We start from the raw sequence: 16,934 nt of genomic DNA, 5'->3' as shown, positions 1-16,934 counted from the left end.
TTTAAAAACATAGGAGAGTCTGAAGGTAGAGATTGCAATTAGAGATTTACCCAATAGCAAGTGATATTGATGGCCCGGATTATGATAGTAACAGTAGGTATGAAGAGGAAGGAACCAATTAGAGGGATATTTAGAAGGTAAAATCTACAAAAAGGGGTGAGCTATTTGTTGTAAGATAAAGCAAGGCAAAGTTAAAAATGACACTGAAGTTTCTAGTTTGGGAGATAAGATGAATGGTGAGGTTTTCAAGGGAAATACAGGCTAAAAGCAAGGAACAGTTTAGGAGAGATGTGGAAGAATTTGATAAAATTGTTCTTGGACTTTTGAGGTTTAGGTGTCGGTGGGACATCGACCAGAGGTATGTTGTCATTGGCAATGTCAGTATGATGTTCTGGAGGGGACCAGAGGTGAGGATAGGGGGAGGACAGTGAGAAGAGATGTGTACTATACGTGCATTCCTGAAAACTACTGACATTTAGTAGGGGATGGTGAAGAGAAGATTTTTTTAAAAGTTATTTTATGTTTATTTATTTTTAGAGAGAGAGAGAGAGAGAGAGAGAGCAGGGGAGGGATAGAGAGAGAAGGAGACACAGAATCCGAAGCAGGTTCCAGGCTCTGAGCTGTCGGCACAGACCCCGACGCGGGGCTCAAACTCACAGACCGTGAGATCATGACCTGAGCCGAAGTCGGACGCCCAACTGACTGAGCCACCACCCAGATGCCCTGAGAAGGAGATAAATATATAAACCTTCCTTCTCTCCTCTGAGTCTGCTGGGCTACAGGTGTTTCAGTGACAGTCTGTCTAGTGACCAGATGGTCCCTACATTCAAACTAAATTTAGGTATTTTTATTCTACGCAATCTCCAATTAGGGATTTTTAATTGAAATGTCAAACTGAAAGGGAATTGAAATTAATTTAAGCATAACGTGGATAAATTATAAACATATTTACTAAGTAGGTAAGTTTACTGCTTCAACTCATTATAAATATTTGTATGAGAGCTTTCTTAGATCACTGTGGGAGTCAGGTTTTTTTATTTAAAATTTTTTTATCTTAATTATTTTAATTTTTTAATGTTTATTTTTGAGAGAGAGAGAGAGGAGGAGGGGCAGAGAAAGAGCGGGACACAGAATCCAAAGCAGGCTCCAGCCTCTGAGCTGTCAGCACAAAGCCCAGTACAGAGCTCGAACCCACAAACCTTGAGATCATGACCTGAGCTGAAATCAGAGGCTTAACCAACTTAGCCACCCAGGCGCCCCTGTGGGGATCAGTTCTTTAGGGAAGCAGGACTAGGTAAGGATCATAGTTTTATTCTCGACTTCTCTTCTGCCTTTTTTCCTTTTCTTCATACGAACTTTATGTGTTGCTTTGTATGTGGGTTGACAGGGGCCTTTGGGCTCCTCCTGAAGTTTAATCAATGTCACATTCTGCTATTAGTCTTATTATGTAATAATATATCACGTTACTAACCTCTTCTGTACATCTTTATAAATGTATTCTCCCTTTTTCCCATTACCCTTACACTGCCACGTATTCCTGGGGTTTTCCCCTCCAGCAGACAGCAGTGAGACACTGACGTTTCTCTCTTAAAACAGCCACGTGCTGCTTTTGTCTGTCCTAAGCCTAGAAGGTGCCTCTGTCTTGTGCTGTCCTTGCTGTGCTTTTACTGCACTTCCGTATCCTTTGTGCTTCGGTGACCCCTCATTTCATGCAGTATCTCCCCTAAATGCCACACATAAGTCATAGCATTTTTGCTTTCTGCAGTGTATTCTTGAATGGTTTTGTGTTTGGGGGGGAAAAAGACTGGCTTCCTTACAGATAAGCACTGAGATGATGACTTCTCAAGTGGAAAATCCACCTACATGCATACAAACAACCACACACACACACACCCACACGCACGCGCGCGCGCACACACACACACACACACACACACACAATTTACGGCACGATACGGTATCCTCACATTTTAAAACATCCCCAGTCTGGAAAAAATTCCACCTCAGTGCTTTTCTCACATTTGGACCTTATACTGCCTCCTACCTGTGAGTTAAAGTGTGCATTTTAGGCGATACTAAGTATACAAATAACAACTAAGAAATCATTAAATTTAGGAATTTAAAGTATTTATGATTTTTAAAAAATATAATTAGGATAAATCTTACCTCTGAATCAGAATGATCAGTGACATTGCGTGCATTTAAAAATGTGAAGGAAGGCTTTTAGAGTAGGTACCAGAAGTCTCAAGATCAGAAATAGAAAAGAAAGATAAAAATGCAAATTTCTCCCTGCCCTGTCAACATAGTGCTTTTGTTTTGCAAGAATTAATCATTCCTGTCATCCTATTTCAGTGCTCTCTTATCTCTGTGTTATTGAATTTGACAGACTCATTTAAGGGGGCGTATAAATTTTGGTACATAATGGTATGTGGTAGAAACTTGTTATACTACCTCTTTACATAATGCCAAGCAACTGGTCACTTCATTGGGAAATCAATCAATATGACTTTTACTGTAGGTAAAAAATAGCGTTAACAACACTGCCCCACATATTTAGATTAGCATTTTAGTCCCTTTAAAGCCTTTAGAGAAGGAATCTCTACTTTGCTTCAAAAAAAAAAAAAATCTTGGCTCAGATCAGGGTCATAGTATCAAGCCCCACATAGGGCTTGTGCTGAGCATGCAGCCTGCTTAAGATTCTCTCTCTCTCTCTCTCTCTCTCTCTCTCTCTATCCCACTGCCCCTCTCCCCCTTCTCTCTCTCTCTTTCAAATAAAAATAAATAAATAGATAGATGGATGGATAGAAATTTAAACATCTTATAAAGAGGCAGGATGGGTAATACTATTATCATTTCAAAGAGTAAAAAATTATGTCCATAGTTATTTATCTGGATTTAGACAAAGTTCAAATCCAGTGTTTTCTTACTGGTAACCTATTGCTTATTTGTTCATAGCCCGAACCATGAGCTGGATCAAAGAGAATTTTTTCATATAACATTATTTTATCGGGGGATTAGTAGATGTTGAAAAAAATGGGAAATCAAAGAAAGCTAGGAAGCATAACTAATACATTACACTGCAGAATTAGAAACCTAAGAGGTTGATGTTTTCCCGGGGAAAAAATGAAAAACTTTATGTTTGGGTCATAGAACAAAACAAAAAAAAACTTTATGAATATAGAACTAAAAAGAGAGCAGAAATACCAGCCTCCGTCTCCCCCCTCAAATTCATATTTACTAGTTTCAGTGGAATGTAAATTCAGTATGAGTCAATAGAAGAATGCAGGGGGTTAGAACACCTAACGTGATATAAAACTTTATCTGCAAAATGATAACTTTAGAATGAGCACTGTCATGCACTCATTCTACTCTGTTTTGGTCAGATCGCATGTGAAAATGTCTCCATTTCGAGACTCTCTTCTTGAAGAGAAGGAAAATCAGTATGTGTTCAGAAATGAACAATGACGATTGACAATAGCCTAAAAATCATAGTATATTAAAAATAGTTGCACAAACTGGGAAGTTCTTCACATATTTAGAAGGATGTATTGCCTAAGAAGGTAGGGGGTAGGTTTTCAATAATGGAATGAGTCACATCTTGGAGTGTTCATGCAGAGGTAGAATGACCATTTGGCAGGGTTATACAAGGTATGCCAAACCATGTTATCAATGGGCTAGACTAGGAAAACTGGTTCTTTCAAGATATAGGATTCTTTCAGAGAATGATTCTAAAAGATATGATCTGCAATTCTCAGAATGTGTAAAATTATGTGTCAAAGCATCCCCATTGAGAGACTCAACCATAAATACCTACGCCAGCTGCTTGAGGTCATGAGAATACATTTTTATACAGCCCATAACCCAGGAAATATTGTAAGTGATCCCTAAAGAACTGATGGATTGTAAGTTTAGGGACCACTTTCCTAACGAATGTGAGAATGAAACACCATTTCACCCCCCAAATCTGTATGAGATATCTTTCTTTCCCTAGGTTGTAATAAGCCAACTCTGACCTGACGAGGTAGCTGAAAGAATTGAGCTAATGGAGTAAGTCGTGTTTCTTGTTTTTTAGCTTTTAGAATACCCTGTTCTCCAGGGCCTTGGTTAGTCATCAACACAGAAAAAAGCAGGAACGTTGAAGAGAGCTACATAATAATATTTAATTTTTACTTTCTTCATTAAGTACTAATATACTTTAAAACAGTGGCTGGGTAAATGAAGAAAAAATTCTTTATTTTAATCATTTTTTAAAAATCCACTGGAGTAAGCCACTATATGATTATTATATAGCATTTCAAATGCTTTCAAAATATATTTAATTGTAATAATATAATTACTTCTATTAGATTTGTATCAAGGTCAGTGAATTCTCTACAGATTGTTTTGTGATTAAAGATGCTGTAAGCATCAGTAATGATAATCTCTTGCAACTCATTTATGTTCATTAAAAAGAATGTCCCCATACAAGAAAACTAAGCCATCGGCTCTGTATTTTAGGCTGAAGGAGTAGCTTCTAATTATATTGTTAGTAGCAAATGTGTAATTTTTCTAGATTGAATCTATCAGATAGTCTTTAAAAGCCTTGAATATAGACTTCAAAAATTGTTTTTGTACTTGTTTTTAACTAGCTTTCAATGTTTATTCCCTTCATCAATATCTACTTATATATCAAATGTTATGTAGGATCTCAGAAAACTTCTATAGTTTACAGCAACACTGACAATTTCCATTCATTAAAATTAGCTTATCAACATTGAAGCTCAATAAACACAAATGTAAAAGCAACATGTTAAGGGCAACTCGCTGATTATAGAAACTCACTCTACCTCCTATACATTCCCTCAAACATATCAAAGGAACATAAATTGTTTCATATAATATATGTAACATCAAAATCCTCAAATCTGGTTTCTTAAGTCATAAAGTTTATTTTTGGTTTATACTGCATGTAGGCCATTGTGTGTGAGCTGTGGCTAAATGCCATGTACCTTTATTCTGAAATCTGGGAGAAAGGCTCTCCCATGAGATATGTAGCTCTTGTAGGAGATTGCAAACGGGTTGTGTCTTCGTCATTTTTGTTCTAAAATGATCACATATTACACAAATACTGATTTGAAGGGGCACATGCAACCCAAGGTTTAGAGTGGCATTATCCACAATAACCAAATTATGGAAAGAGCCCAATGTCCATTGATTGATGAATGGATAAAGAAGATATGGTGTGTATACACACACACACACACACACACACACACATATACACAATGGAATATTACTCAGCCACCAAAAAGAATGAAACCTTGCCATTTGCAATGACATGGATGGATCTAGAGTGTATTATGCTAAGCAAAATATGCCAGTCAGAGAAAGACAAATACCATATGATTTCACTCATATAGACAATTCAAGAAATGAAATGGATGAACATAGGGGAAGGGGAAAAAGAGAGAGGGAAGCAAACCATAAGAGACTCTTAACTATGGAGAACAAGCAGGGTTGATGGGGGGGATGGGCTAGATGGGTGATGGGTATTAAGGAGGGCACTTGTGATGAGCACTGGGTGTTGTACATTAGTGATGAATCACTAAGTTCTCCAACTAAAATCAATTTTACCATATATGTTAACTAACTAGAATTTAAATAAACATTTGAAATAAATAAAATGATCCCATATAATTGTCACAGACAATGAAAATAAAGGCTATTTTAAAAACGAAAAGGCTGTGTTTTCCCAAGAAAAATTTAGTACAGTGCAACGATGTCAAAATATTGTAATCTTAATATGTGGCAATGTAGCATTTAAATAAATACAAGCGGAGCTTTGAATGGAATCATATATAAAAAGTGATAATATTATAAAATTTTATCAGGATCCTTTTGATGCTCTAGGCAGTATGGCATTCTGATCAACCCTCAGGATCCTGCCAGTCTCCTTTGCAAGAAGATCAGTATTGTAAGGAGAATTTCTCATAGTTTGGTGACACTCCTTTAAGATTGTCCACTTCTCTCATTAACAAACTAATACCTTGGTTTCATCTACTACTTTTAACAGATTTTTTATTAAAAGAAGAAAAAAGCACACAAATTCTAAATGTACAGCTTGAAGGATTATGATGTAAACACAGCTGCATAACCACCATCCAGATAAAAACATAGAACATGTGACCAACTCGGAAGTCCCCTTTTTGCCACCTGCCAAGTATTTCCAATTTTCCCCTTCCAGAGGAAACTACTATCCATACTTCTATTGCCATACATTATTTTGCCTGCTTTTGAACTGTATAGAAATGAAATCATGTAGAATGTATTCATTTTTTTTGGATTCTATCACTATATTATGGTTGTGAGATTCACTCGTGCTGTCACACACAGTAGCGATTTGTTCGTTTTCATTGCCGTATAGCATTCCACTGTATGGATGCGCCACGGCTAATGTATTCTGCTACTGATGGATGGGTGAATTTTTTTCCAGTTTTGGCTTTTCTGAATAATGCTATGATGATCACAGCCAATTTACCAAGAAGTTAATGAAGCCTAAGCTTCAGGGTCCCTCATTTGCATAGGTCTCTCTGAGAGCTATGAATTGTTGGGATTTGTAGAGTATTCTAGGTAGGGAGGGGAAGCCAGATTCCATGAGCTATCTCTATGAAAGCATTTCTGGTAAGACATCTAAAGACGTTACAGAGAAAGAGACCTGAATCCCCAAGCCTACTATAGTTGTGATATCTTTTATCATTCTAATTAAACATTCATTTCTGTACTTAATTTTACATTCATAATTTTGTATTTTTTATTAATCATAGCACCTTAAATTGTATAAGCTTCACATCAATGAGTCATGGATACACATCTGGGTAAGGACTTTCTGCTCATGTTTTTGGCATATATTATGTAAAGTGTATACTTAGGAGTAAAGTACCAGATCATTTATATGCTCAATTCAGCTCTAACTACCAAATAGCGTTCACACTTTGTTGCACCCTGTTTTAATCTCGTGGTCAGTGTTTATGAGTTCCTTTCACTCACATTCTGGCCAATAATTTTTTAATAGTTTTAATTTGCACTTCCACCGATGACTATGGAGGTTGATCATCTCTTCATGTGCTTATTGGATATTTGGATATCATCCTTTGTGAAAGTCTGTGTATGTCTTTCACCCATTTTTATTGAGTTGTTTGTCTTTTTCTTATTGGTTTGTAGAAGCTTTTGTATATATTGATTACAACACTTTTGTTGGTTACCAACATATTTTCCCACTCAGTGCTTGGCTTTTTCACATTTTCAGTGGTGTCCTTTAATTCACAGAACTTTGTGATTCTAATGTAGTATGATTTGTCAATCTTGCCTTAATGGGTAGTACTTTTTGTATCCCATTAATTAAATTAGTGTCTGCATCAAGGTCAGAAGCACGTTCTCCTATCTTATCATCACTAAGTTTAATTTTTGTATTTTTACCATTTATATCTCTAATCTACCTGAATTATTTTATTTTTTGTAATAGAATAAATTTGGGGGCAAGTTACAAATTTTCCTTCTAGAAGTCTTTCATATCTCTTGCTAATTTATTCCAGGCTATTCGATATTTTTCATGACAGTTGGTAAGTGGTATATTTCATAATTTTTTTCTAAATATTTATAGAACCAGATTACTTTCTATGTATTGACTCTGGTAACGACAACCATGCTGTATTCATTATTTATTCTTTTTTTTCATTTTATTTTTTAAATTTACGTCCAAATTAGTTAGCATATAGTGCCACAATGATTTCCGGAGTAGATTCCTTAGTGCCCCTTCCCCATTTGGCCCATCTCCCCTCCCACAGCCCCTCCAGGAACCCTCTGTTTGTTCTCCATATTTAAGAGTCTCTTCTGTTTTGTCCCCCTCCCTGTTTTTATATTATTTTTATTCTAACAATTTCTCTGAGATTCTATTGGATTGACTTCATAAAAACACAATTGGTCTGTGAGTGAAAATAAATTTCTTTTCCATACTTAGGATTTAATTTTCTTAAACTACTGTACCGACCAGGATGTCTAGTACAATGGTAAACAAAAGATATGTCATGGGGATTTTTGCCTTGCTTGCAATCTCAGAGTGAAATCTTTCAGCGATTTGCCATTTGTATGATATTGGCTTTATATACATTATTTGTAATTGCAATTTATCAGGTGAGGCCATGTGTCTTTGTATTCCTAATTTGCCTGCTGTCAAGGTTAAGCTAGCCTCCTAAAACGAGTTGGAAATTTTTCTCTCCTTATTAGTCTCCGGGGGGTTGGTGTACGTTTGGTATTAGTTCTTCACTGAAAGTTCCACAGGTGATGTGAGCAAGATGGTGAAGTAGGACTCTCCAGACCCTTCGTTCCCCATGGAAACATTTAAAAAATTGAGACCAATTACAGTAACTTTTTAGCAGCTCTGGAAGCCAGTCAAAATTCTGCCGCAGCCAAGATAACATTCAATCCAGAAAAGCCACATTCAAAGCAGTAGGAAATTTTGCGGCCCCCTGTCCCTACTCCCTCCTTTATTGCCATGTGACATGGTTGTGAGGAGGTGGCCCAATTCCCAGTTCCTTTCACCGATCCAGTAGGAGCACAGCAGTATTGATTTGCAATGTTTTAACCTGTCTGTGGGCTGTGTCTGGAGGACTGGTCCTCTCTGCCTTGTAATTTGGATGGGGAAAGGTGGCATAGTTCAAATCTCAGGATGATAAAGGGGCAGAGGGCAATAGTGAATGTCATAGTATGCAAAAACTGTTGGGGGGTGGGGGGAGCTGCTGATCTGTGGAGGCCTAGGACAAGAAGTGATGGTCAGAGAGAGAATAAAATATCTAAGGTCCCAGGGCGCCTGGGTCGCTCAGTCACTTAAGCGTCAAACTTCAGCTCAGGTCATGATCTCACAGCTCGTGAGTTTGGGCCCAGCATTGGGCTCTGTGCTGACAGTTCGGAGTCCGGAGCCTGCTTCAGATTCTGTGTCTCCCTCTCTCCCTTCCCCTCCCCTGCTCATACTTTCTGTCTCTCTCTCAAAAATAAACATTAAAAATTTTTGAAAAAAACCTAAGGTCCTATGTAGAAGATAAGGAAAGAATGTTTTGGAAATTAATATATTTAAGGGCATGAATACAGAAGTAACTGAAAAACATACACACACTCCTAGGCAGTATGCATGGCCAAAAAATAACTGAATAGACTATAAGCCTTCACCCCGGGTTGATCCCAACACTCTGAACATATTCTGCTAGCTAATGAAAGTCTTTTCCACCATTCTGCAAAAAGTAGGAGAGGTGGCTGTTTTTTCAAGTGCCAAATTCTTACCAAAAGAATACAAGGCATAAGAAACAAACAAAACAGATGGCCCATTCAAAGAAACAAAATAAATCTTCATAACCCATCCCTGAAGAAACACAGGCACTGGTATTATCAGACGAGGCCATTAAAACTACTGTCTTAAATATGCTCAAAGAGCTAAAAGAAAACAAGAACAAAGGACTAAAGGAAATCAGGGAAACAATATATGAACAAAATGAGAATGTCATCAGGGACAGAAATTATAAAAACCGAAAATAACCAAAGTCTGGAGCTGAAAAAAGACAAAAAACTGAATTGAAAAAATCACAAGAAGGGTTTAATAGCAGATTCAAACAGGAAGAGGAGAAAATCAACACCCTTGTAAACAGGTCATTGGAAGTTACTGAGTCTGAGAAACAAAAAGAAAAGGGAAAGAAGACATGTAATCAGAGTTTAAAGAACTTATAAGAAATCATTGAGCAGAAAAGTGTACACATTCATTATAGGAGTCCCAGAAAGAGAAGAAAGGGGCAGAGAGATTATTGAAGAAATAATGGCCCAAACTTCCCAAATTTGAAAAATATGTGGACATACAAGTCCCAGAATGTGAAAGATCTCCAAGTAGAATAAAATAATAAAATGAAAGAGACCCACAATGAGACACAGTATAATAAAATTGTCAAGAGCCAAAGACAGAGAATCTTGAAAGCAGCAAGAGAAAAATTGTCACATACAAGGAATCCTCAATAAGGTTAATGACTGATTTTTCTACTTTAGAGGGGAGAGAAGGCAGTGGGGAAGTACATTTAAGGTGCTAAAGCAAACAAAGCTATCAACTGAGACTTTTATATTTGGCAAAACTTTGCTTGAAAAACAAGGGAAAATTAAGGCATTCCCAGATAAACAGGACCTGAAGGAGTTCATTATGAGTAGACTTGCCCTCTGAAAAATGCTAAAGGGAGTCCTTCAAGCTGAAATAAAAGAAAAATAGGCAGTAACTCAAAGACAAGTGAAAATACAAAGTTTCCTATGACTGGCAAATACAGGAGCAAATTAAAGCTAGTGTTGGGGCGCCTGGGTGGCTCAGTCGGTTAAGTGTCCAACTCTTGATTTGGGCTCAGGTCGTGATCTCACTACTCATGAGACTGAGCTGTGAGGCTCTGAGCTGACAGTGTGGAGCCCGCTTGGAATTCCCTCTCTCTCTCTGCTTCTCCCCCAGTCATGTGCACATGCATGCTCTCTTTCTCTTTCAACATAAATATCCATTCGTCAGTTGATGGAAATAAACTTAAAAAAAATAACTAGTGTTATTGTAATTTTGGTTTGTAATTTCTTATTTTTATAGAATTTCAAAGACAAAAGCATGCAGATGATAATTAACGGGTACACAACATACAAAGATGTAATTTGTGACATCAGCAACCAATTGTAGGGTACAGCTGTGAAGGAGTAGAATTTATTTTTAAAGACTTTATTTTATTTTTTTTTCTGTTTATTTATTTTGAGAGAAAGGGAGCGCAAACGGGCAGGGGGAAGGGGCAGAGAGAAGAGAGACTCTGCACTATCAGTGTGGAGCCTGACGTGGGGCTCGATCTCATGAACTGTGAGATCATAACCTGAGCTGAAATCAGGATTTGGGAGCTTAACTGACCGAGCCGCTCAGGGGCCCATAAAGATTTTTATTTTTAAGTAATCTCAACACAAAATGTGGGGCTTGAACTTACAACCCTGAGATTAAGAGTTGCGTGCTCTATCAACTGAACCGGGGAGGCACCTCAGGAGTAGACTTTTCATGTGCGATTGAAGTTAAGATGGTTTTGATTTAACATAGATTATTAGAACTTTAGAATGTTATATATAATCTCCATGGTAATCCAAAAAAAAAAAAATGTGCAGATTCACTGCATTCTCTATCAAAGCCTAAATGCCATTTTTTTGTGTGTGGTAATAGAAAAATCTTCCCTAAAATTTATCTGGAATCTCAAGGGACACCACATAGGCAAATGATCGTGAAATAGAAGAACAAAATTGGAGATGTCACACCTCTTGATTTCAAAATTTACTGGAAAGCTACACTAATCAAAACAGTGTGATAGTGGTGTATAAAGACAAACATATAGACTGATGGAATAGAATAGAGAAGGCCTAGAGTCAAATCGAATGAAACCCAATCGAATTGAAAAGAGAGCACAGAAATAAACCCTCACCTCTAAGGGCAAATGATTTTTGACAAGCATGGCAAGATCATTCAATAGGAGAAAGAACAGTTTTCCCAATACTATTTGTTGGGAAATACTACATAGCAATATGCAAAAGAATGAAGTTGGAAAAAATAACATACAAAAAGTAACTCAAAATGAATGAAAGACCTAAGTGTAAGAGCTAAAACCATAAGGCTCTCAGAAGAAAAAATAAGAGGAAGTCTTATGACATTGGGTTTGGCCATTATTTGCTGGGTATGACACCAGAAGCACAGGCAACAAGAGAAGAACTCGATAAAGTGTATTTCATCCACATTTAAAACTTTTGTGCATCAAAGAACATCATCAACCGAGAGAAAAATCAACTCATAGAATGAGGAAAACATTTGCAAATCACCTATCTGATAAGGGATTAACATTCAGAATATATATAAAGTACTCCTACAACTTAACAACAACAACAACAAAAACTAACTCAATTAATAAATGGCGGAATGACTTGAGTTGATATTTTTCTAAAGCAGAAATGCAAATGGCCAATAAGCACATCAAAAGATGCTCAATATTACTAATCATTAGGGAAATGCAAATTAAAAGCACATTGAAATATCATTTACACCCACTGGGATGGCTATTAAAAAAAACATAAAATAACACATGTTGGTGAAAATGTGGAGAAATTGAAACCTTTGTGCACTGATGGTGGGAATGTAAAATGGTGTAGCTGCTATGGAAAATGTTATGACTATTCCTTACACAATTAAAAATAAAGTTACCATCTGATCCAGCAATCTCACTTCTATATAGATACCCAAAATAATTGAAACACAGATTTGAACACATATTTGTACACCCATGTTTATAGCAGCACCGTTCACCGTAGCCAAAAGGTGGAATCAAACAAAATGTCTATCAGCGGATAAACAATGTGTTGTATCCATAGGCAATGAAAAATTATCCAGCCTTTAAAATTTGTTTCATTGATTTATTTTTGAGAGACAGAGTGAAACAGAGCACAAGTGGGGGAGGGGCAGAGAGAGGAGACACAGAATCTGAAGCAGGCTCCAGGCTCCGAGCTGTCAGCCCAGAGCCCGGCGCGGGGCTCTAATCCACCAACCGTGAGATCATGACCTGAGCCAAAGTCAGTCACTTAACCACTCAGGCGCCCCTAAAAATTATTCGGCCTTTAAATGAAAGATATTCTGATACTGCTACAACATGGATGACACCTAAAGACATTAGGCTAAGGGAACTAAGCCAATCACAGAAGGAAAAGTACTGTATAATTCCACTTTCATGAGGTACCTAAAATAGTGAAATTCATAAAGACACAAAGCCAAATGGTGGTTGCCAGGTGTTTGGGGACACAGGGTGAACTAGGGAGTTATTGTTTAGTAGGAATGGAGTTTCAGTTTGGGAAGATGGAAAATGTTCTGGAAATGGATGGTGGTGATGGTTACACACAAAATATAAATGTATTTAGTGCCATTAAACTGCACCCTTAAAGTGGCTAAAATGACAAATTTTATATCATGTATATTTTACTACAAAAAAAAAAGTTTTCCAAAAATTCACAATGAAGCTGTCTGGATCTGGAATCTTTGTGGGAAGGTTTTTATTTAGGGAATTTAAACAGTGTTTCCAGGATTATTGTAATAAATATAGGAATATTTTTAAATGTTTACATTTTTCTTGTGTTAATTTCAATGTTGTAAATGTCTAGGAATTTGTACATTTCACAGGAATTTTCCCAATAAAGTTGTCCTGCATAGACTGTAAATATTTATTGTTGCCACCATGAAAATAACATCCCATTTGTCATTCTTGATATTGCCTAATTGTGCCTCCTCTCTCTCTCTTTTATCAATTCATTCTTACCAGTCTTTTATTAATTTCCTGATTTTTTTTCAGATAATCAATTTTTGGCTACATTTCTCCTTATTTTAGGGTTTTGCTTAATTTTTTTAGTTTCTGCTTTTTTGATTTCATTTTTTCTTTCTTCAGGTATATTTCTAACTTCTTGAAATGGATTGGTGATTTTCAGTGTTTCTTATCTTTTCATTCTTTCAAGTTTATTTATTTATTTTGAGAGACAGGGAGAGCAAGCGGGAGAGGGGCAGAGAGAGAGAGAGGGAGAGAAAGAATCCCAAGCAGGCTCTGCACGTTCAGGGCGGAGCCGGATGTGGGGCTCCAGCTCATGAACCGTGAGACCATGATCTGAGCCAAAACCAAGAGTTGGACTCTCAACTGACTGAGGCACCCAGGTGCCCCAGTGTTTCTTATCTTTTAATGCACGGATTTAAGGCATACATTTATCTATAAGATTAGCATTAGGTGCATCTTACAGGTTTTTGAAATGATGTAATTACATTGTCATTTATTCAAAATATATTTTAATTTCCGTTGCAGTTTCTTTTGTGATCCTTGGCTTCTTTAGAAATATGTTGCTTAATTTTTAAGTATTTGGAAATTTTCTACTTTTTGTATATTTCTACCCTTATCACACTGTGGTCAGAAAGCAAATTCTGGGGGCATCCTGGGTGGCTCGGTCTGTTAAGTGTCAGGCTCTTGATTTTAGCTCAGGTCGTGACCTCACAGTTCATGAGTTCAAGTCCCACCTCAGGCTCCACGCTGGTACCACAGAGCCTGCTTGGGATTCTCTCTCTCCCTCTCTCTGCTCCTCCCCCACTCTCTCAAAAAAAATAAACATTAAAAAAAATAGAAAACAAATTTTGTATGATTTAAGTCTATTGAAACACACTGAAATTTACAGCCTACCATACGTTAAGTTTTGGCAAATGCTCCCTGTGTATTTGAAAAATAAGTTTTTTTTTTGTTTTGGAGGGTTTTTTTTGCAATTTTGGGGTGCAGTGTTCCATATACATCAAATTGGACATTGACTTTTTGGCCTGTGTAATTTTCTACTTAATGAGAAAGTTGCATTAAATCTCTTTATGATTATGGTTTTTTTCTTTTTTCGTTTTCTTTTCTTTTAGTTTGCCAGTTTTACGTCATTATTTTGAAGCTATGTTATTATGGTGTACTTAATTATATATTCCTATGACTAATCATTTTGTAATTACTAAATGTCCCTCTTTATCACCAGTGATGGTTTTCACATCGACATCTATTTCATCCTGTACTAATATGTAACCAAAACAGCTTATTTTAAGTTAGAACATTTAGCGTCTATATTTTCCTGTCTTTTAACTCTCAACCATTTTGTATTCTTACATTTGAAGTATGTCTCGTCTAAGAAGCATAGTTTTTTTATCCTGTTAGATAATTTTCATATTTTAATTGTGGTTTATTATCCACTTATATTTAATGTAAACAATCATCTATTTATATTAAAAATATATTCTTACCACTTCTCTTCCATTTGCTTAAACATTTCTATATCCTTTTTTTATTAGCTACTTTATATTAGTAAAAGTAATTAGAATTATATAAAGATTTTATTTTTTCCAGTATTAGTTTTTGAAAGTTTATTTATTTTGAGAGAGAGAGCAGAGGGGGGAGGGGCAGAGAGAAGGAGAGAGAGAATCCCAAGCAGACTCTACGCTCAATGCAGACCCCAATGCAGGACTCGATCTCACGACCGACCATGAGATCATAACCTGAGCTAAAATCAAGCATCACGTGTTCTACCAACTAAGCCAGCCAGGCACCACTATTATTTCTGCACTAGGTCATTCTTTGTATATACAGACACAATTTTACTCTGTTATGGTGACTGTCATCAAAATTAAAGCATGCCTCAATGACCCGTTAAGTTCTGATATTAATATGTACTTTTACCAAAATGGACATTTTTATTCCTGTAGAGTATGTTGACTCCATTTATCCTACCCCACAATTTTGTTGTTCTTATGCATTTTAGTTCTGCATACGTTCAAAACCTTACAAATTATTAATGTTGTTTTACACGGTTGTATACATCTATTTTGGTACCTGTCATTCTTGATTGTCATTGCTTGCATCTCAGATGGTGTTTTTTTCTGCATAAATAACTCATTTAATATTTCCTTTAGTGAGGAGCTGGTGGTGAAAAATTCCCTTGGTATTTCTTTGCCAAAAATTCTTTTATTGGGGCGCCTGGGTGGCTCACTCAGTTAAGCATCCGACTTTGGCCCAGGTCATGATCTCACAGTTTGTGGTTCAAGCCCCGCGTCAGGCTCTGTGCTGACAGCTCGGAGCCTGGAGCCTGCTTTGGATTCTGTGTCTCCCTCTCTTTCTGCCCCTCCCCCACTCACACTCTGTCTCTCTCTCCTTCAAAAATAAACGTTAAAACATTTTTCAAAAAATTGTTTTTTTATTTCATCTTAAGTTTTGCTAATAGAAGCATTTAAACCTCTAATCCCCCGCTAATAACTGCTTTAGTTTCATCCCATAAGTTGTGATACAGTCTTTTCTAATATTCTTTGGGAGTTCTTTACCTATTGATTATTTAGAAACTGTGCTAATTTTTTATTTTACTTTATTTTTTTAATTTAGTTTTATTTTTGAGAGAGAAAGAGTGGGAGCAGGGAAGGGGCAGAGAGAGAGAGGGAGACAGAGGATCTGAAGCAGGCTCTGAACTGACAGCACAGAGCTCGATGGGGGGCTCGAACCCACAAACCGTGAGATCATGACCTGAGCTGAAGGCAGATACTTAACCGACTGAGCCACCCAGGTGCCCCAAAATTTGGTTAATTTTAAAATATTTTGGGGTTTACTAGATATCCTATTGTTATTGATTTCCAATTTAATTCTTGTTGTGAATTGAGACTACACTCTGTATAATTTCAGTCCTTTTGATTTATTTTTATTTTTTAATGTTTATTTATTTTTGAAGGAGAGAGAGACAGAGCATGAGAAGAGGAAGAGCAGAGAGAGAGGGAGACACAGAATCCAATGCAGGCTCCAGGCTCTGAGCTGTCAGCACAGAGCCCAACGCTCAAACTCACAGGGCTCAAACTCACAAACCATGAGATCATGACCTGAGTCGAAGTTGGACGCTTAACCAATTGAGCCACCCAGGCGCCCCAGTCCTTTTGATTTATTGAACCTTGATTTATGGCCTAGGATATGTACTCTTTGTTTGCTAGGAGTCCCCTTCACTAAGTGTCAGATTGGTCAAGGTAGTAGATAGTATTGTCCAAATCATCTTATGATTCGTTTTCTTTTGTCTAGTTGACTAGCTTGGTTTGTCTAGTTGTTCAATGAATTGCTGAGAAAGTCATGTTAACATCTCCTAATGTAATTGTAGATTTGCATACGTCCCCTTCAAATTCCATCCAATTTCCCCTACGTGTTTTCAAGTTCTGCATTGTGATTCTTGTCTTTTCCTGATGTCTTGACCCCTTAATTTTTATGAAGTCTCTCTCCTTAGTGATGCTCTTTATCTTGAAATCCATTTTATTGATATTAATAGAGCCATTTTAGACTTCTTTTACTTGCCGTATG

The sequence above is a fragment of the Panthera pardus genome, unplaced genomic scaffold, assembly GCF_024362965.1.
Source record: "Panthera pardus isolate Hobbes unplaced genomic scaffold, ASM2436296v1 HiC_scaffold_27, whole genome shotgun sequence".
NCBI classification, from domain to species: Eukaryota; Metazoa; Chordata; class Mammalia; order Carnivora; family Felidae; genus Panthera; species Panthera pardus.
The sequence above is the reverse complement of the archived record's forward strand: the minus strand, read 5'-3'. Positions refer to the sequence as shown.